We start from the raw sequence: 25891 nt of genomic DNA on the forward strand, positions 1-25891 counted from the left end.
TATCCTACCTGTTTCCAAAAACCCCACTTCTGCAAAAATTTTGATTTCAACAGTAGCTCCTGTCATGGGGCTTCTCCTTCACCTGGGGCCCGATTTTAGCACCCGCTACCGGGTGCGTTCTCGGCGGGGGGGGGGGGGGGGGCCCCAAAAATCCCAAAATCCAGGTGCGGGACCGGATCGCGCCTCGATCCCGCCCACCTCCGGGTTCCCCGATGACGCGCCGGCGTGCGCGCGCAGCCCCCGCATGTGGGAATCCCGCAGGCAATTAAAGCCAGCGGGATGCCACTTGAGAGTATTTACTTTGCTTGTTCAGGTCATTAACTGACCTGATTAAGGGACTGTGTGTGATTTTGGATAAACATGGGATTGTTTCACACACTGGGGGAAACACTCCCAGTTGAAATGGACGTGTTGCAGCTGTCAGCCTGTGGCAGCTGCAAAGGTCCATTTGACAGGTTGCGGGGGGGAGACCCTCACCCATTGCAGGAGGCCGCTCTGTCACTTGGGACAAAGTTTGGCCTCCACCACCCTCCTCCTGATGGTCGAAGTCACCAACCTGCACACTTACCCCGGGGTCCGGAGACATGTACCTACCTTGCGGACCCCCTCAGATGTACATCTTGCGGATGGGGGCCGCCGTAGCTGCAGTCATGACCTCCTCGGAGGGCGAACAGCATCACCAGCCTCGCCATCCACGCCGTCCACCTCTGACACGTGGAGCTCCACAACAGAGTGCTGTGACACATCCACCTGTACAGCAGGAGGGAGGGCTACCGCAGAGAGAGATGCGTCGCAGAGGGCACTACCCTCGCCACATGTTCCACAGACCGAGGCTCAGCCTTCTGGACCTCTCTGAGCAGCAGTGCACACGGAGGCTCAGAGTCAGTCGACATGTAGCCGTGGACATCTGCAGCCTCCTTCATGCCGAGCTGCTCCTGGCTGGCCCGTGCACCATCTTCCTACCTGTCGCTGTCAAAGTCACCACTGCCCTCCCGAACTTCTGCTCCACAGCCTTCCAGGCTGCAACCGGGGACATCGCCGATGTCTCTCAGTCGTCTGCGCAGAAGAGCACTGCAAATACACCTACACCCACTCTGCAGTGACACACTGGGTGGCATCAGTGGTGGGTCCTCATAGGGATACCCAGGAGCGGGCATTATTGCACAAACCGGACAGGATTCGCGAAGACATGGCAGTAGTGGTGCCAATATAATGTGTGATGTGAGTTGTTCTTTAATTCAATAGAAGTAAGAACCATGACAAACCCTCAAACACCCTTGTGCATCCCCTTCATGCTCACGACACGTTTGCCTTACGCTGCCTACTGCACATATGTGATGCATGCCCTGTGGCTGCAGCACAGGTAGTGGCAGGTTGAGTGAGGCTGGCCGTGAGGGAGATGCACGAGAGGGTGAGTATGGGATAGAGCCATGAGATTGTATGAGGATTGGGTTGAGTGGTAGTGGCGGGGTAAGTACTGGCGAGGTGAGTATGTGCAGGTAAGATGAGGATGAGGTTTGAGTGGGTATGAGGGGTCATGTGACAGAGTAGTGTTGGCAGTGCCAAAGGAGATGTGGGGTGGGGGCAGTGTTGTGGCAGACGGAGTGTAGGGGAAAGGCTACGTGTTCTCACTGTGGCTGACCGACTGAGGTCATTGGAGCGCCTCCTGCACTGTATGCAGGTGGGCGATATGTTGGTGGCGCTGGTGACCTCCTCTGCCACCTCGAGCCAGGCCTTCTTGGTGGCAGAGGCAGGCTGCTTCCTCCCGCCCGCTGGGGGGGGAAGATCTCTGTCCTCCCCCTCCTCCTTACCCCATCTAATGATACCTGGGGTGAGGCATCATTAAACTGGGAGCAGCCTTCCCCCTGGGCTGCTCCATGCTGTAACTTTTTCTATTGGTTGCAGCATCAGTCAGTGGAGGACTGCCCCTTTAAATAGAGCGCCTCCAGCTGACAGACCTTACTGCGCATGCGCAGCCCGCCCGCCGTACAGATCAGCAGCGGGGAACCCGGAGGAGCAGGTAAGTGGATCCAATTAGTGTGTTGCCTGCTACGATTGCGCGGGCAACCCACTAATTTCACTGGGCGCGTTTTCAACGCGCCCGCTGGCCCACCCACCCAGAACCCGCACCCCTGGTAAAATCGGGCCCCTGGTCCTTTAACTCAGCTGTTGCCTTCAAGGGCTCAGAAGCACCTGGATTTCCCTCCCCCTTGTACGCATGTGACCAATAGTGCATCACCACGTGCACCCAAAGCTCAACTGCCTGATTGTCAGCCTCGGCTCAATGGTAGCATCTAGCCTTTGAGTCAGAAGGTTTTGGGTTCAAGTCCTTCTTCAGAGACTTATGCACATAATCTAGGCTGACACTTCAGTGCAGTACTGAGGGAGTGCTGCACTGTTGGAGGTGTCATCTTTCGGATAAGACATTAAACTGTAAAAGGTGGACGTAAAAGATCCCATGACACTATTCAAAGAAGAGCAGGGGAGTTGTCCTGCTGTCCCTGTTGTCCTGGCATATATTTATTCCTCAACCACATTGCTGTATGTGGGAACTTGCTGTGCATAAATTGGCTGCCATGTTTCTCTACATTACAACAGTGACTACACTTCAAAAGTACTGCATTGACATCCTGAGGTTGTGAAAGGTGCTATATAAATGCAAGTCTTTCTTTTCCACAGTTTCAGTTGTTTCCTTTTGAGGCCGGAGAGGTTGAGTGGCATTGCAGGAAAAATAAATGTCGTCATTAAAAAGGTCCTTATGTTGCTAAGTACCAGCCTTAACTTTCTGCGCGAGTTTAATTCATTTTAACAGCGCAAATGCAGTAACTTCTTGAAGCTCATGTGGAGATTGACGGCGAACTCACATTTTCAGGAGGCAATTTGCGGCAATTTGCAACTCACAGGATACCTCTTGCTCTCCATAAATTGCTGGGTTATTTACACACTTGTGCATTAAACTCACCGTTATTTTCCCAGTAAATTCTGGGCCAATATGGTGGAATTCACGACCTGCTTGTTTGACACTCTTACATGTGATATCAACACTCTGCAGTCAAACTCGTTGGCCGTTGCAGCTGATTTCCCCCCCCACCCCCCACCCCACTGCAGGGGTCTAAGTCACCAGTAATAGCATCTCTCATGGATACTCGTACTGAAGCAATGCAGGCTTGGACTCAGTGATCTCCTCCATCTTGGACAGGCTGGAATAGGGGTTTCACATGAATCAGGGATCTCCAAGATGCTGCTCTCCCACAGCCCAGTAGCAGGGATAATTGAGCAATAGAAAATGATGCCATCTCTCATTACAACACTTGTGTATCCTTGCAACCTTCCTGAACCAGTGCCTGCCCTGATCTCAGGAAGCAAGCCGGGCCAGACTGCTCCCGCAGACAATGTGTAAACTTTTAGTAACACTAAGTATTGTTGTGGGTGGAAAGTTACAAATTAGCAACATTTTTTCTTAACTTCCACGTTTTTTTAGTCCTCACCATTAAAAAACCACACTCTTAATAGATGGGACATTGGCCCATTTGATATCCGAGGTAAACAACTCCTTTCTCCTTTGAGAAATGTAGAGATTAATTTAGTTATGTCACTGCATTATGGAGGGGAAGAAAGCACATCACTTATTTTCCAAAACCCAATAAAAAAATAATCTGACGTAGATGTTTTACAAACTTCATTCTAAGTCTTTTCAGTGGGGATGTGCATTTCTCCACCCATTCAGCATGCTTGGCTACTTGCAACAGCCTAATCTTTGACTCACTGTGAGCAATGCCACAGGAGATCTGTCAATACTCCTTATGCTTTTTGGCTATTTTCCCCAGCAAACAGGAAGAAAATGTAAGTGAAGGGGATGACACATTGTGTATTTTGCAGTTTTTGATATGCGAGAAATTGATACTACTGCAGTCCATCTTTAACTTTTTCAGTTTCTCCAGTTACTTGAGACATTTCTTTTTGGAACTTGCCTGGAACCAATGCAGAATTCGCAGAGAATAATGTTGTTATACGCACACTGCTAAATATTGTTTTTAACAGGAAAAATCTTCCTTAAATTTAAGGTAACCCTTTCCTGAGTTTTCAAGCCAAGAAATGAGATGAATCCATTTTTTGGAAAAATTTAGGAATGTTTCGCAACTAGAACTGGGATTCATACCCAGAGGCTGAAACGGATTTGGTGCTAACAGTTAGAAATGTTTGTACCCCTGGAACCATGCCAGAATATGACAAAAAAGTGAGGAGCAGATGATATGGAAATATTTTAATTATTGAAAGGGGAAACCATGTCAGGGCATGCATTATGAACTCCTTTTCATAAAACCAAAAATGAGAAATGCGTGTCTTTAAAACAAAATTGGCATTAACAACAACCACAATTATTCACATATTAAATACTATGAATAGCTTTAAACATAATCACCAGCTCAACTCATCCAACACATTTTTACATTCCACTGAAATGATGTGCTCTTAAAGTGGCAGGCACCCAAAAATACTTCCCCCATGGGCTGCGTTGACTTTGGTCAATATTGATGGAATGTGAGAGAAAATGAATGCAGAGCATTGCATTGTTTGCAGGAAAAATGGTTCCAGGTGAAACACGTTTGTAATCCGCTGCTCGGTATAATGTATCCCACCTGGAACCAATTCTTCTTTTAAAGTGGGAAATCTGTTCACGTGATGACAAGGGGCAAATGGAAAAAGAGCAGCATGTTGTCACCCTTGTGGTGAAAAATAACATTAATGCTAGAAAGTGGATTTCACTGCAAGATATCTGTACACAGTTCAGAATACTGGATTGGGGTTTGTGTGTGTATATCAACTGCTTGTTCACTTGATGAAGAGAGCCACGTGATCCCAAAAGCTTGTGTGACTACTCTGTTGATGTAATAAAAAGGATCACATTATTTCCTGCTCAAAAATGTCCCTTTGCATAAACAAATGAGGAAGAAAAATCAGATGCAGCCAAAATGGTTTAGAAATCTACAATCCAGTTACATCTATTATGTATTGAATTCAGTGTGTGGATTATGTGTTTCATTGAAAATTTAGTATAAATATCTGCAGTACTCTTTTAGTTGGTGTTGTGAGAGACCTTTTCAATGTTAGAGATGTCACACTCTGACAAATCGGGCTAGAAATTGGGCTGTATAGCACCCGTTGTTTCGGCGCTACACGGCCTCCTGAAGTGCCAAGATGGGGTCTTGGCCGTGCACACAATTTTCCAGTGTGACATGCGCCGGATGCCATCTTGGTATAGCTATTAGCGCATGCGCAAATACCAAACGCCGGCAGCGTGTAAAATAGGGAGAAAATGTGAACAATCAGAGTGCAACGCTGATTTAAAGTGAGACATCATTTTGGACCTTAACACTCAACTCAAAGCACTGTCTTAACCTCGCACACCTGAACATGTCTTAGACAGCCTGGAGGACTCCCCACCAGCGCTATTTAAAGGGACAATGCAGGTTAGTTGCTGGATTATTGCTTCTGGTGCTGGTGGAATAGGACGTGTTTTCTGAAGCTTACTGAGAGTTGCTACAGTACATTTGAGAATGGTTTGGCAGGTACTGCCTTACGGTTCGGAAAGTTACAACCGTGGTTGAACAACCATGGGTGGTCCGCTAGGGCTCCCGCTGGGCATTGAGCATGACTGGGAGCATGCAGAGAGGCCACGCACAGCAGGTCAAGCTGCAAGGAGAGGGAAGAGCAGGGGATGGAGAGCACTGAGCAGGAGGCCGTATCCAATGAGGGCCTTCAGGGACCAATTCTCTTACCTCAACATGAGCGAGGAGCATTGCATCTGACGGCTGAGGTTCACCAAGGAGGCTGTGGTGGAGATCTGTTAACTGGTGCGGCCCCAACTGCAGCCCCAGAGCAGGGTGAGGACAGCATTGCCTGTGGCTGTGAAGGTCACCGTGGTGCTGAACTTCTACAGCTCAGGATCATTTCAGGCCTCTGCTGGCGACATGTGCAACATCTCGCAGTATGCAGTGCACTGCTGCATAAGGGAGGTCACAGACACACTGTATCACATGAGGAACAGGTTCACCACCTTCCCTCTCCACAGAGACAAGCAGAACGAGCGAGCACAGGGGTTCGCTCACATTGCTAGCTTCCCCATGGTGCAGGGTGCCATTGACTGCACACACATTGCCCTGTGTGCCCCGCATATCAACTCAGCCGTCTTCGTCAACCGAAAGGGCTTCCACTCCCTGAACGTGCAGCTGGTGTGAGACCACACGCATCGAATCATGGAGGTCGATGCCCGCCACCCTGGGAGCAGTCACGGCACCTTCATTATGCGGCAGTCCAACGTGTCAGCTATCTTTCATCCGGTTCGGCAAGTCAAAGGCTGGCCACTGGGCAACAAGGGCAATCCCCTCACGACGTGGCTCATGACACCGGTCAGGAATCCACGCACACGTGCACAGCAGGCCTATAATGAGAGCCACGCTGCCACACACAACATCGTGGAGCACACCATAGGCCTCCTCAAACATCGCTTCCGATGCCTGGATCGGTCTGGAGGAGCCCTGCAGTACTCCCCCTGAGCAGGCGGGAAGATTTGTGGTGGTCTGCTGCATGCTGCACAACCTCGCCATCATGAGGGACCAGCCCTTGCCACCGATGATAGGAGAAGGCCCAGAGCCAGAGGTGGAGGAGGAGGAGGAGGAGGAAGAGGCTGATGAGGATGAGGGGGAGGAGCTGGAGTAGGAAGTGGAGGAAGACGTAAGGGAGCAATAGGGAACACACGCCTTATCTGCAAGGGCTCTGCATGCCCGCCTGAACCGTGCCCGCTATCATTAATGTCAACTACATCCCCCAGCTCACCAACAGTCCTACACTCCCCACCTTTCCACTCCCACATGACCATTAAATCATGATGTGGAGATGCCGGTGATGGACTGGGGTTGACAAATGTAAGGAATCTTACACCAGGTTATAGTCCAACTGTTTTATTTGAAAATCACAAGCTTTCCATGATTTTCAAAGCTTGTGATTTTCAAATAAAACAGTTGGACTATAACCTGGTGTTGTAAGATTCCTTACACCCAACAAATGACCCAGCATCTGATTACACATTGGTTTCCCCCTCACTCATCGCACAACTGAAAACCACCACCATATGCAAATTCAAAGTCACATTTATCAATTAACAAATCAAATTATGGAAACAGAACAGAACTATTCTCCCTTGTGTATTCCCTTAGTGCCTGTTGTCCGTGTGCCTTTACCAATCCTAGTGCTCCTACGAGGTGCATCCCCAGTGGCTGGAGCATGGGTGGTGGGAGGCTCCTGGCTTTCAATGGAGGAGCGTGCAGTTGGCCTTGGAGGACGACCTCAAGCAGCTCTGGGCCGGGAGGGCCCGGCTTCAGACTGCACCATCTCAGCATGGGCTGCAGCAGTCTGGCCTGACTTGCTGACAGGCAACGACAGGGGCACTGGCGGAGTGGCAGGGGTGGGAGCAGGAATGCTGTCGTCCTGAGAGAGGACAGCAGGTCCGACTGCCATGGTGCCACTGCCACTCTCCCGGGGCGGCGCCTCAGCAATCCTGGTGGTCAGCTGGAGAACGGATTGCTGGAGTGCTGTGACGCCCTGGAAGCCAAGTTCCACAGTGGTTCCCAGAGCTACGATAGCAGCAGTCTGTGCTTCCATTGCAGCAGTCTGAGCTGCAACCGTAGCTTGCAGACCTTTGATGACATCGGTCTGTGCTGCAACGGAAGCCGCCACATCAGTCATCAGACGCTGCACCATGGTGGGTTCCACAGGTGCGCTGATGGAGGTGACCACCCGTTCCATGTTGGAAAGGATGGGCTCCCGCTCTGCACAAAACTCTGTGCCAAGTTGGAGCTGGACTCCTCCATGCCCCTTGACATTGTGCGCAGGCTTTCTGGCAGGTTTTCCAGTGCCCCAAGCATTTGTTGGTGTACGCCCATCAGCCGTCTTCTGTAGCCTGGCCCATCGAAGTCCTCATCTGACTCCTCTGCAGCAGAACTAGTGAGCGACCTCACCCTCCGGCGAGTTGGCTCCTGTGGTATCCGTTCCCTCCGCCCCGGCTCCTGTGCACTTGTGCTCGGTGTCTCACCACGTGCAGATCCCTCCACTAACCTAACCTCTAAAGGACGCGCAGTGTCAGTCTCTGAGCTGGTGGACACGAGTGTCAGATCGCGTGACGGTATGCCTTCAGTATCCCCCTCCTCCTTCTCCTCCTCCTCCCCCCCAACCTCGGAGGGTGCTGCCACGTGTTCTTGGGTATCTGCAATGACAAAGGGAAACAGGTTGAATTGTGGGCGGGGAAAGGTGCAAGTAAGACGTGCGTGTGACAGTATCTGCAGCACATGAGTCAGAAAAGATTATGGGAGGGGGGAGATGTGGGAAACGAGAAGCAACATTCGATATGCAGAGACCCCCTTCATCGGGACCTCCAGCGCGGCATGTGGTCATGGCTGCAGCAACGGCCTGGCCAATGATCAGAAGCACAATCTCCTTCAAGGGGGTGAGGGCGTGTAGGCCTGCCTGTCCTCCCTCAGGTCCCTCCTGCTGCCGGCAGTTATGCGTCACCTTCTCCAGCAAGACAGAAGACAGTGTGTCAGTGAGAATCCTGCAAGGTGTCTGGGTGATGTGCCTGTCATGGTCGAATAGCTGCCAGTGTGTGTGACCTGTTGTGTGGCCTGCAGGTGTGGTATTATGTGCAGGTGAGATGCAGCATGCCGAGTGCAGCATTGCATATGGATGGGCAGTGTTTGTTGGTGGGTGGGTGACGGGGAGTGTGATGCATTGGGCAGTGGTGCAGTTGGCAGGATGTGCCACTTGACACTTGCATTCATCCACCTTGACCACTCGTGTCAAATCATTACATTTCTTTTGGCACTGCATCCACGTGCGAGGTGCCATGCTCCTGGCGTTGACTTCCTGGGCCACAGCCTCCCAATGCCTGTGGAGCTGGAGTCTGGAGGGTCTCCTGCCACCCTGCAGGTACATGTTGGCCCTCCTTTTGTCCACCCCTTCCACCAGGGCCTCCAGTGCATCACCAGAAAAGTGTGGGGCCCGCTCTCATCCGGTCCTGCCATCCTCCCGGCCATCTTTCCTTTCTCTAAGTGGACTGTGCATGTCCCGTTTAAAATGTGCACCTGCACCTTTAAGAGGTGCAGGCTGCCGATGACGCGCACTGAGCACGCCCCATTTCGGGCTTCCTCGTTCTCCTCATTCTACTATCATGGTAAGTAGCTCGAAATTCACGTGCTGCCTGCATAGGGCACAGGTTAATAGCGGATCGCACTCCCCGCGCCCGATAATAGGCCTTATCAAAGTTTTTTTCCCCCCCAATAACATATTACCCTAACACAATATGGCCACTGGTTTCCCAGAAATCACTCAAAATGTGCTCTGAAATTTTTTTAGCTGCCTTTTTTTGTCAGTAACTGAAATTTCTAATATTCAAAATAAGGGTTTAAACAAAATAAAAAATTCAAAAATTACATATCTCACAATAATATGATAAAATGTATCCAGGAGTTGTATTTTGTGTCACTTAATGCCTTCATTAAAGTTTTTAATTGAAGGACTTAGCATTTCCCAAATGCCTGGGCTTGGACTTGATATTTGTGCCGAGAGCTGTAAAATTTATATTGAGTCTTTTTCTAAGAGAAGCTATGTGTTGCTGTTTGTGTGCGAGAGAGAGCAAGAGAGGAAAAATAACAGTATTCTGATGACCTATTGTTGCTTTTCTTTATATTCTATAAACTTTAAAAAGTGTCTTAAGCAGAGAGAGAGAAGGACCATTTTTCTTCAATCCTCAAAAGAAAAAGTTGAATTTTGAAGACACCTAATTATCTCCATCTGTGTTTTATTGACAGAAAATATGTGTATAAACACATACACCCATGAGACAGAAATTCTAATTTCTAACATCTATGAGACAGAGGGAGAATGAGAGGAAAAATGCAGATAGGCAGTTCCTTTTCTCATTCTGATTTGAATTCTTCAAAAACAAATCGAACTTTAAAAGCAAACAAAGCCTCTTTGAGGGAAACATAAGAAAAAAGGATAGGAGGGGGGGGGGTGGTAGGAGGGAAACAGGTTGAGGGTGAGGCGGCTTCTGGCCTCTTGGCACCCAACTTTGGAGGGAACGAGAGTGAGAGTGGGGACTGTGAATGGAAAGTTAAGAGTGAGATAAGTGACAGCGGAGCAAGAGGGAGAGGAGAATCCAGAGGTTGAGTGGGTAGTACAAAGGAGAAGAGGTAGTGATAGGATTGAGACGGTGGCAGGAAAGGGAATGGGTAAATGCGAAGGTGAAAGTGTAGGGGACAAGATAGGAGTGAGGTAGTGGGGGATGCAAGAGTGATTAGAAAGGGGGTGGGAAGGGAGTCTCTGAGGGCCACATTTTCCTCACAAGTGCAGTCTGCAGCCACTAGTGGCTTCTTTCCCTGCCACACCACTGGTCACCTATCAGCTCCCACTCAAAAGGAAAGAAGAGAAGAAAAATACAAAGAGAAGCAGGTGAAGTCAGAGAGAGAAGCAAGAAGAAGAGTTATGGGGAGAGAAGAAGAAGAGGAAAGATAGAGAGAAACAGAAACAGCAACACAAAGAGAGGTAAGAGAGTGACCATATTCTCCAACGTACTGTGTGCAATGCCAGGGAGTGCACATCCCCTAGTACATATAATAAATGGTTTCTCTTCATGCTCCCACACTGTTACCTCTGGAGTCCCCCAAGGATTTATCCTTGACCCCTCCTATTTCTCATCTACATGCTGCCCCTTGACGACATCATCCGAAAACACGACGTCAGGTTCCACATGTACGCTGATGACACTCAGGTCTACCTCACCACCACCTCTCTCAACCCCACCACTGTCTCTTATTTTTCACATTGCTTGTCCGACATTCAGTATTGGATGAGCAAACTTTTCCTCCAACTAAATATTGGGAAGACTGAAGCCATTGTCTTTGGTCCCCGCCACAAACTCCGTTTTCTATCAATCGACTCCATCCCTCTCCCTGGCCACTGTCTGGGGCTGAACCAGACTGTTTGCAACCTTGGTTTTCTATTTGACCCTGAGATGAGCTTCTGACCACATATCTGCTACATCACCTAAACCTCCTACTTCCACCTCCGTAACATCGCTCGTTTCTGCCTCTGCCTCAGCTCATCTGCTGCTGAAACCCTTATCCATGCCTTTGTTACCTCCAGACTCGGCTATTCCAATGCTCTCCTGGCCGGCCTCCCAACTTCCACCCTCCATAAACTTGAGCTCATTCAAAACTCTGCTGCCCATATCCTAACTCGCACCAAGTCCTGTTCACCTATCAACCCTATGCTCGCTGACCTACATTGGCTCCCGGTCTGGGAACGCCCTTAAAATTCTCATTCTTTTTTCAAATCCCTCCATGGCCTCGCCCCTCCCTATCTCTGTAACCTCCTTCAACCCTACAACGCTCCGAGATCTCTGCGTTCCTCCAATTCTGACCTCTTGCGCATCCCTGATTTTAATTGCTCCACCATTGGTGGCCGTGCCTTCAGCTGCCTGTGGAATTCCCTCCCTAAACCTCTCAGCCTCCCTACCTCTCTCTTACCAGGGCTGGAGCGCTTCAGCTATGAAGAGAGACTGGGAAGATTGGGTTTGTTTTCCTTGGAGCAGAGGAGGCTGAGGGGGGACATGATTGAGGTGTACAAAATTATGAGGGGCACAGATAGGATGGATACTAAGGAGCTTTTTCCCTTCGTTGAGGGTTCTATAACAAGGGGACATAGATTCAAGGTAAAAGGCGGGAGGTTTAGAGGGGATTTGAGAAAGAACTTTTTCACCCAGAGGGTGGTTGGAGTCTGGAACTCACTGCCTGAAAGGGTTGTGGAGGCAGGAACCCTCACAACATTCAAGAAGCATTTGGATGAGCACTTGAAATGCCATAGCATACAAGGCTACGGACCAAATGCTGGAATATGGGATTAGAGTAGACAGGGCTTGATGGCTGGCGCGGACACGATGGGCCGAAGGGCCTCTATCCGTGCTGTATAACTCTATGACTCTATGACTCTCTATGACTCCTTCAAGACGCTCCTTAAAACCTACCTCTTTGATCAAGCTTTAGGTCACCTGTCCTAATATCTCTTTATGTGGTTGGGTGTCAAATTTTGTTTGATAATCGCTCCTGTGAAGCGCCTTGGGAGGTTTTACTACGTTAAAGGCACTATATAAATGCAAGTTCGTTGTTGTTATGCCCAGCACATCTATTACACACAACTCGAACTGTCACACTTGAAAGCATTACACGTAAAAAGTGTATGTCAAACTGACTAGCTTAAACATCACATTCATAAAGTAGCAACAAATCACAACTGATCGAGTTCTTGCTGGTTTCTGCTGATCTTGATAACCTGGTAAGGCAAGGGGCCAGCGATTTACAAGCAGCTGCCAATCTGGAGACAAATTTCCCTGAACAGCAACTGGTCTTTAACTGATCTAAGGATCTACCTATTTAGAGCATAGTTGAGAAGTAACCTGAAAGAGACAGAGGAACACCACCTTAGCAGCTAAATATCACAATATCACAGGCCCTAGATTACCCACGAACAAAGCAATGAGAGACCTGCTAGCATAACGACATTTCTTGTCTTGGTAATGACGATCATAACTGTATGTTTCTGTTCTGCTCTTCATGGAATTACCATCAAATCTGGATGTCAAACTGCTGCTGTATAAGTTACTTCCTGATTTTTACAATTCCCGTTAATTTAAAAATACACATTGATTCTTTACATACAGAGCACACAGAAACACCATGAAGGTGTGACTTATATGTTGATCTTGAGAGGCATGAAGAGACAATGGCGGATATATAGAAGATAACAAGGGTAGGGAAAGATTAAAGAAAAAGATAAAGGGTAAGGAAAAGAACCCAAGACAACAATAGAAGAAAGTGTGGAAGAGGCAATCAGAAAGAGAGAAAGAAAGGAAGACAAGCAGGGAGACTGTTACAGGAAAAGAGAGACGCAATGGTTGATTGGATTTATTTATATGTGTTGGATTTATTTGCAAGTGGAACAAAATATGAAGTAGAAAGACACAACAAGACACTAAAACCGCATTAATCAAAGTTACTCAATGTACAAATTGATCAAACACATGAAAAGAAAATGCAATTCTTTTCAGTAATGTCATTTCAACAACTTCTTAGTAATAAGAAACAATTTTAACCCTGCCCACCTGGCAGAAACTGGGCGGGTGGACAGAGTCAAAATCGCCCGTGGGATTTACCCATTATTGTGCCGCTTTCTTCCCGCCGGTCCCGATTTTAACCTGTTCTTGTGAGGAGGCGAGAGGGGTCACCTGCCAGAAACCGGCTTCAGTGACATCATTGGGGCCTGGCTGTTATTTTAACTAGAGGTATGCGCAGGGAAGCCGCTGTGGCTTTCCCACCAAGCCAACCTGGTGGGAAGACGAGTCAGGGCTAGAAGAGGCCCAAAAGGTAAGTGCTTTTACTTTTTTTGACTTTATGGGTTTAGGAGGAGCAAGAATGCTCTGCCGGCTGTCGCTTTCCGCCGGTTTCGTGTGGGATACTGATGGGACCCGTGTAGGTGAGCCGTGGGAGTTAAAATCTCCCTGGCCTCACGCTGCCAAGGTCAAGACGGTTCGCCACCCACCTCGACTTCTGGTCTGCATGACCGCATCCCCGAGTTAAAATCGGGGCTATAGTCTCTGATGATAAATTACATAGAAGGTAATACCTCACAGCTCCCCTAATTGCACAAGTCAAATAGCAAATAGAAGACCCCTAGCATGCCTATGAAATATAAGGCATATTTACACAGAAAGCAGAGAGTAGTGGTGAACAGTTGTTTATCAGACTGGAGGGAAATATACAGTGGTGTCCCCCAGACGTCGGTATTGGGACCACTGATCTTTTTGATATATATCAATGACCTGGATTTGGGTGTACAGGGCATAATTTCAAAATTTGCACATGACACAAAGCTTGGATATGTAGTAAACAGTGAGGAGGGTAGTAGCAGACTTCAGGAGGACATAGACAGACTGGTGAAATGGGCAGATGAAATTTTAAAGCAGAGGAGTGTGAAGTGATACATTTTGGAAGGAAAAATGAGGAGAGGCAATCTAAATTGAATGGTACAATTTTAAAGCCAGTGCAGGAACAGAGAAACCTGGGGGTTCACATACACAAATCTTTGAAGATGGCAGGACAAGTTGTTAAGGCTGTTGAAAAAGCATATGGCTTTATAAACAGAGGCACAGTGTACAAAAGCAAGGAAGTTATGCTAAACCTTTATAAAACACTGGTTAGACCTCAGCTGGAGTATTGTGTCCAATTCTGGGCACCACACTTTAGGAAGGATGTCAAGGTCTTGGAAAGGGTGCCAAAGAGATTTACCAGAATGGTACCAGGAATGAGGGACTTCAGTTATGTGGAGTAGATAGGGAGAAACTGTTTCCACTGGCAGGAGGGTCAGTACCCAGAGGATACAGATATAACGTAATTGGCAAAAATAGGCGAAATTAGGAGATTTTTTTTGACGCAGCAAGTTGTTATGATCTGGAATGCAGTGCCTGAAAAGACGGTGGAAGCAGATTCAATAGTAACTTTCAAAAGGGAATTGGATTTATACTTAGAGTCATAGAGTCATAGAGTCATAGAGTTATACAGCACGGATAGAGGCCCTTCGGCCCATCGTGTCCGCGCCGGCCATCAAGCCCTGTCTACTCTAATCCCATATTCCAGCATTTGGTCCGTAGCCTTGTATGCTATGGCATTTCAAGTGCTCATCCAAATGCTTCTTGAATGTTGTGAGGGTTCCTGCCTCCACAACCCTTTCAGTCAGTGAGTTCCAGACTCCAACCACCCTCTGGGTGAAAAAGTTCTTTCTCAAATCCCCTCTAAACCTCCCGCCTTTTACCTTGAATCTATGTCCCCTTGTTATAGAACCCTCAACGAAGGGAAAAAACTCCTTAGTATCCATCCTATCTGTGCCCCTCATAATTTTGTACACCTCAATCATGTCCCCCCTCAGCCTCCTCTGCTCCAAGGAAAACAAACCCAATCTTCCCAGTCTCTCTTCATAGCTGAAGCGCTCCAGCCCTGGTAACATCCTGGTGAATCTCCTCTGCACCCTCTCCAAAGCGATCACATCCTTCCTGTAGTGTGGCGACCAGAACTGCACACAGTACTCCAGCTGTGGCCTAACCAGTGTTTTATACAGCTCCATCATAACCTCCTTGCTCTTATATTCTATGCCTCGGCTAATAAAGGCAAGTATCCCATATGCCTTCTTTACCACCTTATCTACCTGTTCCGCCGCCTTCAGGGATCTGTGAACTTGCACACCAAGATCCCTCTGACCCTCTGTCTTGCCTAGGGTCCTCCCATTCATTGTGTATTCCCTTGCCTTGTTAGTCCCTCCAAAGTGCATCACCTCGCACTTTTCCGGGTTAAATTCCATTTGCCACTGTTCCGCCCATCTGACCAACCCATGTATATCGTCCTGCAGACTGAGGCTATCCTCCTCGCTATTTACCACCCTACCAATTTTTGTATCATCAGCGAACTTACTGATCATACCTTTTACATTCATATCCAAGTCATTAATGTAGACCACAAACAGCAAGGGACCCAGCACCGATCCCTGTGGTACCCCACTGGCCACAGGCTTCCAGTCACAAAAACAACCTTCGACCATCACCCTCTGCCTTCTGCCACTAAGCCAGTTTTGTATCCAAAGTGCCAAGGCACCCTGGATTCCATGGGCTCGTACCTTCTTGACCAGTCTCCTGTGGGGGACTTTATCGAAGGCCTTACTGAAATCCATGTATACCACATCCACTGCGTTACCCTCATCCACACGCCTAGTCACCCCCTCAAAAAATTCAATCAAATTAGTCAGACATGATCTTCCCTTGACAAAGCCATGTTGACTATCCCTGATTAATCCTTGCTTCTCCAAGTGGAGACTAATTTTGTCCTTCAGAATTTTTTCCAATAATTTTCCTACCACTGATGTTAGGCTCACTGGCCTGTAGTTCCCCGGTTTTTCCCTACTCCCCTTCTTGAATAATGGTATTACATTAGCGGTTCTCCAGTCCTCTGGCACATCCCCTGTGGCCAGAGAGGTTCTGAATATATGTGTTAGAGCCCCCGCAATCTCCTCCTTTGCCTCACACAGTAGCCTGGGATACATTTCGTCCAGGCCTGGGGATTTATCAATTTTTAGGCCTGCTAAAACCGCCAATACCTCCTCCCGCTCGATGTTAATATGTTCGAGTATATCACAGTCCCCCTGTCGTATTTCTATGTCTACATCGTCCTTCTCCATAGTGAAAACAGATGCAAAAAATTCATTTAGAACCCCTCCTACATCTGCCGGCTCCACACACAGATTGCCATTTTTGTCCCTAATGGGCCCTATTTTTTCCCTAGTCATCCTCTTACCCTTAATATACTTATAAAACATCTTAGGATTTTCCTTTATTTTGCTCGCCAGTGTTATTTCATGGCCCCTCCTTGATCTCCTAATTTCTTTTTTAAGTATCCCCCTGCACTTTTTGTACTCCTCTAGGGCTTCCTCCGTCTTTAGCCTTTTGTATCTGCCAAAAGCCCTCCTTTTTTTCCTAATCCATTCTCGTATAACCCCTGACATCCAAGGTTCCCTGGAGTTCTTGGAACCACCCTTGACCTTTACGGGAACATGTTGCCATTGTATGGTCTCAATCTCCCTTCTGAAAGACTCCCATTGCTCCGATGCGGATTTTCCTACAAGCAGCTGATCCCAGTCCATTTTGGCCAGATCCTGCCTTATCCTATTAAAATCGGCCTTCCCCCAATTTAGAACCTTTATTTCCGGCCCCTCCCTATCCTTTTCCATGACCACCTTAAATCTCACCGAATTATGGTCACTGTCACCAAAGTGCTCACCTACTAGCACTTCTTCCACTTGGCCGGCCACATTCCCTAGAATTAGGTCCAGTACCGCCCCCTCTCTTGTAGGACTTTCTACATGCTGGCTCAAAAAGCTCTCCTGGATGCACGTTAAGAATTTTGTACCCTCTAAGCCTTTTACACTCTGAGTATCCCAGTTAATATTGGGGAAGTTGAAATCCCCCACTATTATTACCCTATTATTTGCACAATTTTCTGAGATTTGCCTACATATCTGTTCCTCTATCTCCCCCTGACTGTTTGGGGGCCTATAGTACACTCCCATCAAAGTGCTTGCCCCCTTTTTGTTTTTAAGCTCCACCCATATGGCCTCATTAGAGGAACCTGCTAATATATCATCCCTCCTTATGGCAGTAATTGATTCTTTAATTAATATTGCGACCCCCCTCCTCTTATACCTCCCCCTCTGTCTCGCCTGAAGATTCTGTACCCCGGAATATTGAGCTGCCAGTCTTGCCCCTCCCTCAACCATGTCTCTGTGACAGCAACAATATCATACTCCCATGTGTTTATCAACACCTTCAGTTCATCCACCTTATTCGCAAGACTCCTTGCATTAAAATAGATGCCATCCAGCCTTGCCCTCACATATTTGCCCTGTCTTCCAAGCTGACTTGTTTTTTTCTCTATATTTGGCTGCACATCACCCCCTATTGTAGCTCCACTCTGTATATCCCATCCCCCTGCCAAGTTAGTTTAAACCCCCCCCAACAGTGCTAGCAAACCTCCCCGCAAGGATATTTGTCCCGCTCTGGTTCAGGTGCAACCCGTCCGACTTGTACAAGTCCCACCTTCCCCAGAAGCAGGCCCAGTGATCCAGGAAACTGAAACCCTCCCTCCTGCACCAACTCTTTAGCCACGCATTCATCTGTTCTATCCTCCTATTTCTATACTCACTAGCCCGTGGCACTGGGAGTAATCCAGAGATTACAACCTTTGAGGTCCTGCTCTTTAATCTGCTACCTAGCTCCCTAAATTCTTGATGCAGGACCTCATCTCCCTTCCTACCTATGTCGTTGGTCCCAATGTGGACCACGACCTCTGCCTGCTCACCCTCCCCCTTGAGAATGCCCTGTAGCCGCTCAGTGACATCCATGACCCTGGCACCAGGGAGGCAACAAACCATCCTGGAGTCACGTTTACGGCCACAGAAACGCCTGTCTGTTCCCCTTACGATAGAATCCCCTACCACTATAGATCTTCCACTCTTTTTCCTCCCAGCCTGTGCAGCAGAGCTACCCCTGGTGCCAGGAAGTTGGCTGCTGCTGCCTTGAAAAGGAGAATTTTACAGGGCTATGGGGAAAGAGCAGGGCAGTGAGACTAACTGGATAGCTCTTTCAAAGAGCCGGCTCAGACACGATGGGCCGAATGGCCTCCTTCTGTGCTGTATGATTCTATGATTTATCTTTGATAATCAAATGATTTCTTCTCATAGGAACAGGAGTGGGCCATTTAGCTCCTCAAGCCTGTTCCGCCACTGAATCAGATCATGGCTGATCTGCACCTCAACTCCATTTACTGTCTTTGATCCATATCCCTTGATGCCTTAATCTAACAAAAATTGTATCAGTCTCAGTCTGGAAAGTTTCAATTAACCCAGCAACCTCAGCATTTGCGGGAGAGAGTCCATTTGTGTGAAAAAGTGCTTCCTGTTTTCACTCCCAACTCCATCTGCCACAGTTTTGCCCATTCTCTTACTCTATCAATGCTCTGCTCCCATCTGCACAATTCACTGTGCTCCCTGACTTAGTGTCTTCTGTAAACTTGGCTATGTGACTCTCTATTCCTTCATCCAAACCATTGATAAATATGGGGAAAAGCTGAGGCCCCAGTAAAGATCTCAACGATCGTGCAATTAAAAGATTAATCAGGTGGACGAGTCTGTTTTTGACACATGACCGCAACTGAAATCACAACCCGATCTGAGTGGTTGAAATGTAATCAGAATATGAATGGCCTCTTGCCATTCAAACAACCAATAATTTGATTAATTTTGGATTAAAGGTTAATAGGACTTCAATCCAGACATAAAGGGGGAGATTTTCCTGGGAATGCTCCCAGGCGCAAATATCAGAAAATTGGGAAAGCCATTAAAAGAACCCGCCCGATTTTCTGATATTCACTGTGCCCAGGCAATTCAGTACACCTGGGCATAGACGCAGGAAGATCTTCCCTACTAATGGCAGCAACCACTACAGTGTTCCAAGCAAATGATGGACTTAAGGGGCGTGATTTTAATATGCCGACGGGATGGTAGCGGTGGGGTCAATGGGTGCGCGGAAAACCCGAAAAATAAATCCCTACCTTTCCCCACGCGATCGAAACTTAATTATTGGCTCTTAACGTTAGTTCCGGGGTCACCGTCTGAAAGCTGCACGGCAGGCAGACTGCGCACCCGCATGACCTGCTGTCAGCTGGAGCGTCTGTATTTGAAGGGCCTTTGGACAAAAGAGGAACCAGGCAGAATGGAGCAGCAGAGGGGCAAGCCAGCTCCAAGATTTAGTAATGCCTCACTTGAGGTGCTGCCGGCCGAGGTGAGGAGGAGGAGGGAAATATTATACCTGGAGGACAGGAGGAAGCGCCCTGTCTCTGCCACCAAGAAAGCCTGGCTCGACATGGCCAAGGAGGTCACCAGCAGGAGCAACATCTCCCGCCCCTGGGCCCAGTGCAGGAAGCGTTTCATTTTTTTTTTATTCGTTCACGGGATGTGGGCGTCGCTGGCAAGGCCGGCATTTATTGCCCATCCCTAATTGCCCTCGAGAAGGTGGTGGTGAGCCGCCTTCTTGAACCGCCGCAATCCGTGTGGTGACGGTTCTCCCACAGTGCTGTTAGGAAAAGTGAGTGCACTTACTGATTCTCCTGCATTCCGTGTTCCACATCACCCCTCACCCCCCTCACATTGTAAACTGCCAAGACTACTCCATCACATCACTCCTCACACCCACTTAAGGCTCATCCTCAACTTACCTTCACTTCCTGAGCACTTCCTCACCTCCGCATTTGTGAACCCACCACTACCACTCACCCTAATCCCGATCCAATGTGATGTCTCTGTCTGATAGTCACCCTCTGATGCATCTCTTTCATGGTCAGCCTCTCCCAAAGCAATGCATTCATCGGCTGAACACTTCACCATCACTCACTCACACGTCTGTACTTTCTCCCCTTGTAGGAGAAGAGAGCACAAAATGCACGGGAGAGGGCGAGGACTGGAGGGGGACCACAACAAATAGTGGTCCTCACAGAGGCGGAGGAGGAGGCCCTGGAGATCAGCCTCACCCTCGAGTGCCTGTCCATCAGGGACGCCGAGACTGGCACCCCACAAACATCTGGTGACAAAACTTTAACATTCATCACACACAACGTGAATTGATGTTATCAGTGATGTTATCATGTTGATGATATGCTCATGGCAATGTTACTTCTGTGATGATTCTTAATATTGCCTTCTGTTCTCTTCCAGGCTCTTCAGCGACCGCAGTGACGGGAGAGGGCGATTCCCCAGAGGAGCTCGGCCTCTGAGGGTGCACCGTCACATCTTAATGAGCCATCCACCCGTGCAGATCCTCACACCTCGGTGGGTCCCAGTAGTTAGTTAGTTACATTGTTATCTGGTGAGTCACCACACACTGGTGGCAGGATGGTAGCAGTGGGGTGGGGTGGGGGTCAATGGGTGCGCGGAAAACCCGAAATATAAATCCCTACCTTTCCCCACGCAATCGAAACTTAATTGATGGCTCTTAACGTTAGTTCCGGGGTCACCGTCTGAAAGAGCTGCGGAGAGTCCGCGTCAGTGGGAGCACTCCTCTCCAGGCTCTGCTCAGCTGGACGCAGATCCTGAACCCCGGGGGCCATCCTTTAAAAGGAGAATGATCGAGGGACAGCAGCAAATTCGCAAGATTCTGGAACAGGAGCCACACACACTCTCCACAATTGCGGCGAGGATGGAGGAGTCCAACTCCTACATTAGTGGACTGGTGGCACAGGTACGTGCGGGAATGTCTGCGATAGCAGCGCAGGTAAGTGCAGAAATGTCTGCAATGGAGAAAAGGCTAGCCTCCATTGAGCTTCAAACACGGCTCACAAATGAGTCCATTCAGGCCCTGACAATGGCCGGGCGGACTCAGGGTGAACTACATTCTGCCACCTTAAACAGGCAGACAGATACTTTAGAAGTGGCCTTACAAGGCATCACACATGTCCTCCAAACTGTTGTCCAACAGGATGGTAGGACTGGCGTGGCCCTGGCCCAGGAGAGGGATGATGGCAAAAGGGGACATGGAAGTGGGACACCAAGCAAAGTGCTCCCATATCTCTCCCATTGCACCCCCCCCCCCCCTCAACAAGTACTTACAATGCTGCCTCCTCTCCAGGTAGCTGAGTCTGCCCCTGCACAGGTGCAGGTGGAGCAGTCTTTGGCGGGGCCCTCACGGGCTCCAAAACCCAGAGGGCGTAGGCTCAAAGCATCTCAATAGTCAGGGCATGAACATGAGCAACCTACCACTATCTCTGCTACAGCCACAGGGGATGCACCACATGGAAGAAGTAGGAAGAAAAAGCCTAAGCTTTTGTGATCACAAAGGGTATGTCTGACAGACTGTCATGTTTTTCATTTATATTTGTTTTTTATTAAATTCACATTAAATGTTATCATTCTCACCACTACTGCTACATCTTGCCCATTCTTGAGTCCCTTTTGTGATGTGCTTCATCATGAATGGCGAGACTTGATGCCACCCAGTGGGTACGTTTACAGTGAGTGTATGTGTAGTTGTAGGACTGTTTTGTGCCGGGGGTCGGGGGGTGAGGCTGGTGTTAGTGATGTTTGTTCCAGGTGGTCTGAGGACTGGACTATCCTCACTTTGCAGATGTCCTTATGAGAATCAGTCAAATATTAGTGACTCCCTGGCCTCACGAGCAGCCAAGTGATCCGATGGGTTGCCCATCCTCCTCGTCTTCATCTTTGTCCTCCTCCTCCTTGTCCTCTTCCTCCTCGTCCTCCTCATCCTCCTCCTCCTCAATGTTGATGGAAAATTTGGATGCTGGATGAGGGCTTGGGGCCTCATCCACCAGTAACCCTCTCTATTGCGTGATGTTGCGCAGGACATAATAGTCGACTATAATTCTATCCACTCTGGTGCGTATTGAAGTGCTGATCCAGATCGATCCAGGCACAGAAATTGCATCTTCAGCAGTCCTATCGCATGTTCAATGACAGACCTGGTGGTGATGTGACTGTCATTGCACCAATGCTGTGCCTCGCTGATGGGGTTCCTCACAGGTGTCATGAGCCATGTCTGCAGGGGGTCTCCCTTGTCTCCGAGCAGCCAGCCCTTAAGTCTGTTTGGTGCCTGGAAGAGGGCAGGGATGTTGGATAGTAAAAAGACAGCACTAAAGGCTTTGGGCAAAATTTTGGCAGATGGAGTATAATGTGGGAAAATGTGAACTTGTCCACTTTGGCAGGAGGAATAGAAAAGCAGTATCTTATTTAAATGGAGAGAGATTGCAGAACTCTGAGGTACAGAGGGATCTGGGTGTCCTAGTACATGAATCACAAAAAGTTAGTATGCAGGTACAGCAAGTGATGAGGAAGGCAAATGGAATGTTGTCATTTATTGCAAGGGGAATGGAATATAAAAGTAGAGATGTTTTGCTACAGTTGTACAGGGCATTGGTGAGACCACATCTAGAATACTGTGTGCAGTTTTGGTCTCCTTTTTAAGAAAGGACATAATTGCTTTGGAGACGGTTCAGAGAAGTTTCACTCAACTGATTCCTGGGATGAGGGGTTTATCGTATGAGGAAAGGTTGGACAAGTTGGGCCTGTGTACACTGGAGTTTAGAAGAATGAGAGGTGATCTTATTGAAACATCTAAAATCCTGAGGGGAGTCGAAGGGGTAGATGCTGAGAGGATGTTTCCCCTTGTGGGAGAGAATAGAACTAGGGGACACAGTTTAAAAATAAGGGGTCTCCCGTTTAAGACGGAGATGAGGAGAATTTTTTTTTCTCAGAGGGGGTCAGTTTGAGGGAGTCCAAAAAGTAGGTAGATATGTGTAAAGAGAACAATTCTGAGTGTGAACCAGAAATTCTCAGTCTAAACACATAGATCTCCCAGCCAAAAGTTTGTCTGAGAGAACTGAGTGCCCTGCTGCAATAACTCACCTTTTATCCCCATCTGTCAAACAGGGATTTAAATGGCTGCCGGCTGCAACCCGCCGAGTTTCCCATGGTTTTAATTCCGGCTTCCTGAAGCACACGCACCCACATGGGTCTGGGTCGTTCGCGTCTTTCGGCGGATTGGAGCCAGGATTCCCTCCCGCTCCGGAAATCCCCGATTTTGTTTGACCCCCTGTCCCCAACGCACCCGGACTTCAGAGATAAAATCGTGGTCTGTGTGAGGATCTCCCTATATCATATACCTTTTAAAAGGGAAGTGAATAAATATTTGAAAATAAATTAAAAGGGTATCGGAATGGGGCTCAGTGGGTATCTGGCACAGGCACAATGAGTGACCTCCTGTGCTGTGAAAATAAATTTATATATAAAATTCCTGCGTATAGAGTGTACTTCATAATAATGTAACATTTAGTTCCTGTAACACTTTGCTGTTATATTTTCAGTCACCCTCCAGTCACTCTTAATCAGTCAACATTACTATAATCAGCCCAAATTTACTCTAACCTAGGTACATTTACTTGACAAATTTATTCGGTCACACCTGATTGGGTCATTGTTTGGGTGATTCGTTCCCAGCACTACCCCGCTCAGCTTTACTCTAGAGTATTAAGTTCAAAGAAACTAAAAAGAAATGAACAGCTCCAAGCTCGTTATAAATGTAGGAAAGTTTAAACTTTTAAAAAGAATTATTCTTACAATTAGGATAATTTATCCTTTCTCCATCTGCAATTTGGCTCTCCTTCTTACAGATACAAAGCCGTCTCAAAATGAGGTGTGTTTCAGTTCTCTCTCCAAGAACTCTCTAGTTCCACAATGTCTTCATCTGCCAATCACACAAAACTAGAGTTCTTACCTGTAACTTGTCCTCTAAATAAACCCACTATTCATTTCAAGAATGCAGAACAATTACATCTTTCAGCCTTAAGGGGACACACATTCAAAGGGGTGATTCAAGGGGTTCAGGGTAAACATGTTCCCACAAAGAGAAAGGGAGGGGCTGCCAAATCTAGAGCCCCCTGGATGTCAAGAAGCATTCAGGGTAAGATGAGGCAGAAAAAGGAAGCCTATGATAGACACCGGGAACTCAATACTACGGAAAGCTTAGAGAGGTATACAAAGTGCAGGGGTGAAGTTAAAAAGGAAATTAAGAAAGCAAAGAGAGGACATGAAAAAATATTAGGTAAAATCAAAGAAAACCAAAGATGTTTTATAAATACATTAAGATCAAGAGGATAACTAAGGAAAGAGTAGGGCCTATTAGAGACCAAAAAGGTAAACTATGTGTGGAGGTGATGATGTGGGTATGGCTCTTAATGAATACTTTGCATCTGTCTTCACAAAGAAGAGGGATGATGCAGGGATTGAAGTTAAGGAGGAGGAGTGTGAAATATTGGATGGGATAAACATACTGAGAAAGGAAGTATTAAGGGGATTAGCATCTTTGAAAGCGGATAAATCACCAGGGCCGGATGAAATGTATCCCAGGCTGTTAAAAGAAGCCAGGGAGGAAATAACGGAGGCTTTAACAATCATTTTCCAAACTTCACTGGATACAGGCATAGTGCCAGAGGATTGGAGGACTGCTAATGTTGTATCGTTGTTTAAAAAGGGAGCGAAGGATAGATCGAGTAATTACAGGCCAGTCAGTCTAACCTCGGTGGTGGGCAAATTATTGGAATCAATTCTGAGGGACAGGATAAACTATCACTTAGAAAGGCATGGACTAATCAAGGACAGTCAGCAAGGATTTGTTAAGGGGAGGTCATGTCTGACTAACTTGATTGAATTTTTCGAGGAGGTGACAAGGAGGATCGATGAGGGTAGCGCAATTGATGTAGTCTACATGGATTTTAGCAAGGCTTTTGACAAGGTCCCACATGGCAGATTAGTCAAAAAAGTAAAGGCCCATGGGGTCCAAGGGAACGTGGCAAATTGGATCCAAAATTGGCTCAGTGGCAGGAAGCAAAGGGTAATGGTCGACAGGTGTTTTTGTGACTGGAAGGTTGTTTCCAGTGGGGTGCCGCAGGGCTCGGTACTAGGTCCTTTGATTTTTGTGGTATACATTAACGATTTGGACTTAAATGTAGGGGCCATGATTAAGAAATTTGCGGATGACACAAAGGTAGGCCGTGTGGTTAATAGTGAGAAGGAAAGCTGTAGACTGCAGGAAGGTATCAATGGACTGGTCAGATGGGCAGAAAAGTGGCAAATGGAGTTCAATCCGGAGAAGTGTGAGGTAATGCATTTGGGGAGAACAAACAAGGCAAGGAAATACACAATAAATGGGAGGATACTGAGAGGTGTAGAGGAAGTGAGGGACCTTGGAGTGCATGTCCACAGATCCCTGAAGGTAACAGGACAGGTAGATAAGGTGGTTAAGAAGGCATATAGAATGCTTTCCTTTATTAGTCAAGGCATAGAATATAAAAGCAGGGATGTTATGCTGGAACTGTATAAAACACTCGTTAGGCCACAGCTTGATTACTGCGCACAGTTCTGGTCACCACGTTACAGGAAGGATGTAATTGCACTAGAGCGGGTGCAGAGGAGATTTATGAGGATGTTGCCAGGCCTGGAGAATTTTAGCTATGATGACAGATTGGATAGGCTGGGGTTGTTTTCCTTGGAACAGAGGAGGCTGAGGGGTGATTTGATTGAGGCGTACAAAATTATGAGGAGACTAGATAGAGTGGATAGGAAGTACCTATTTCCCTTAGTGGAGGGGTCAATAATCAGGGGGCATAGATTTAAAGTGATT

This window comes from Heptranchias perlo, chromosome 4, assembly GCF_035084215.1.
Source record: "Heptranchias perlo isolate sHepPer1 chromosome 4, sHepPer1.hap1, whole genome shotgun sequence".
In the NCBI taxonomy this organism is placed as follows: Eukaryota; Metazoa; Chordata; class Chondrichthyes; order Hexanchiformes; family Hexanchidae; genus Heptranchias; species Heptranchias perlo.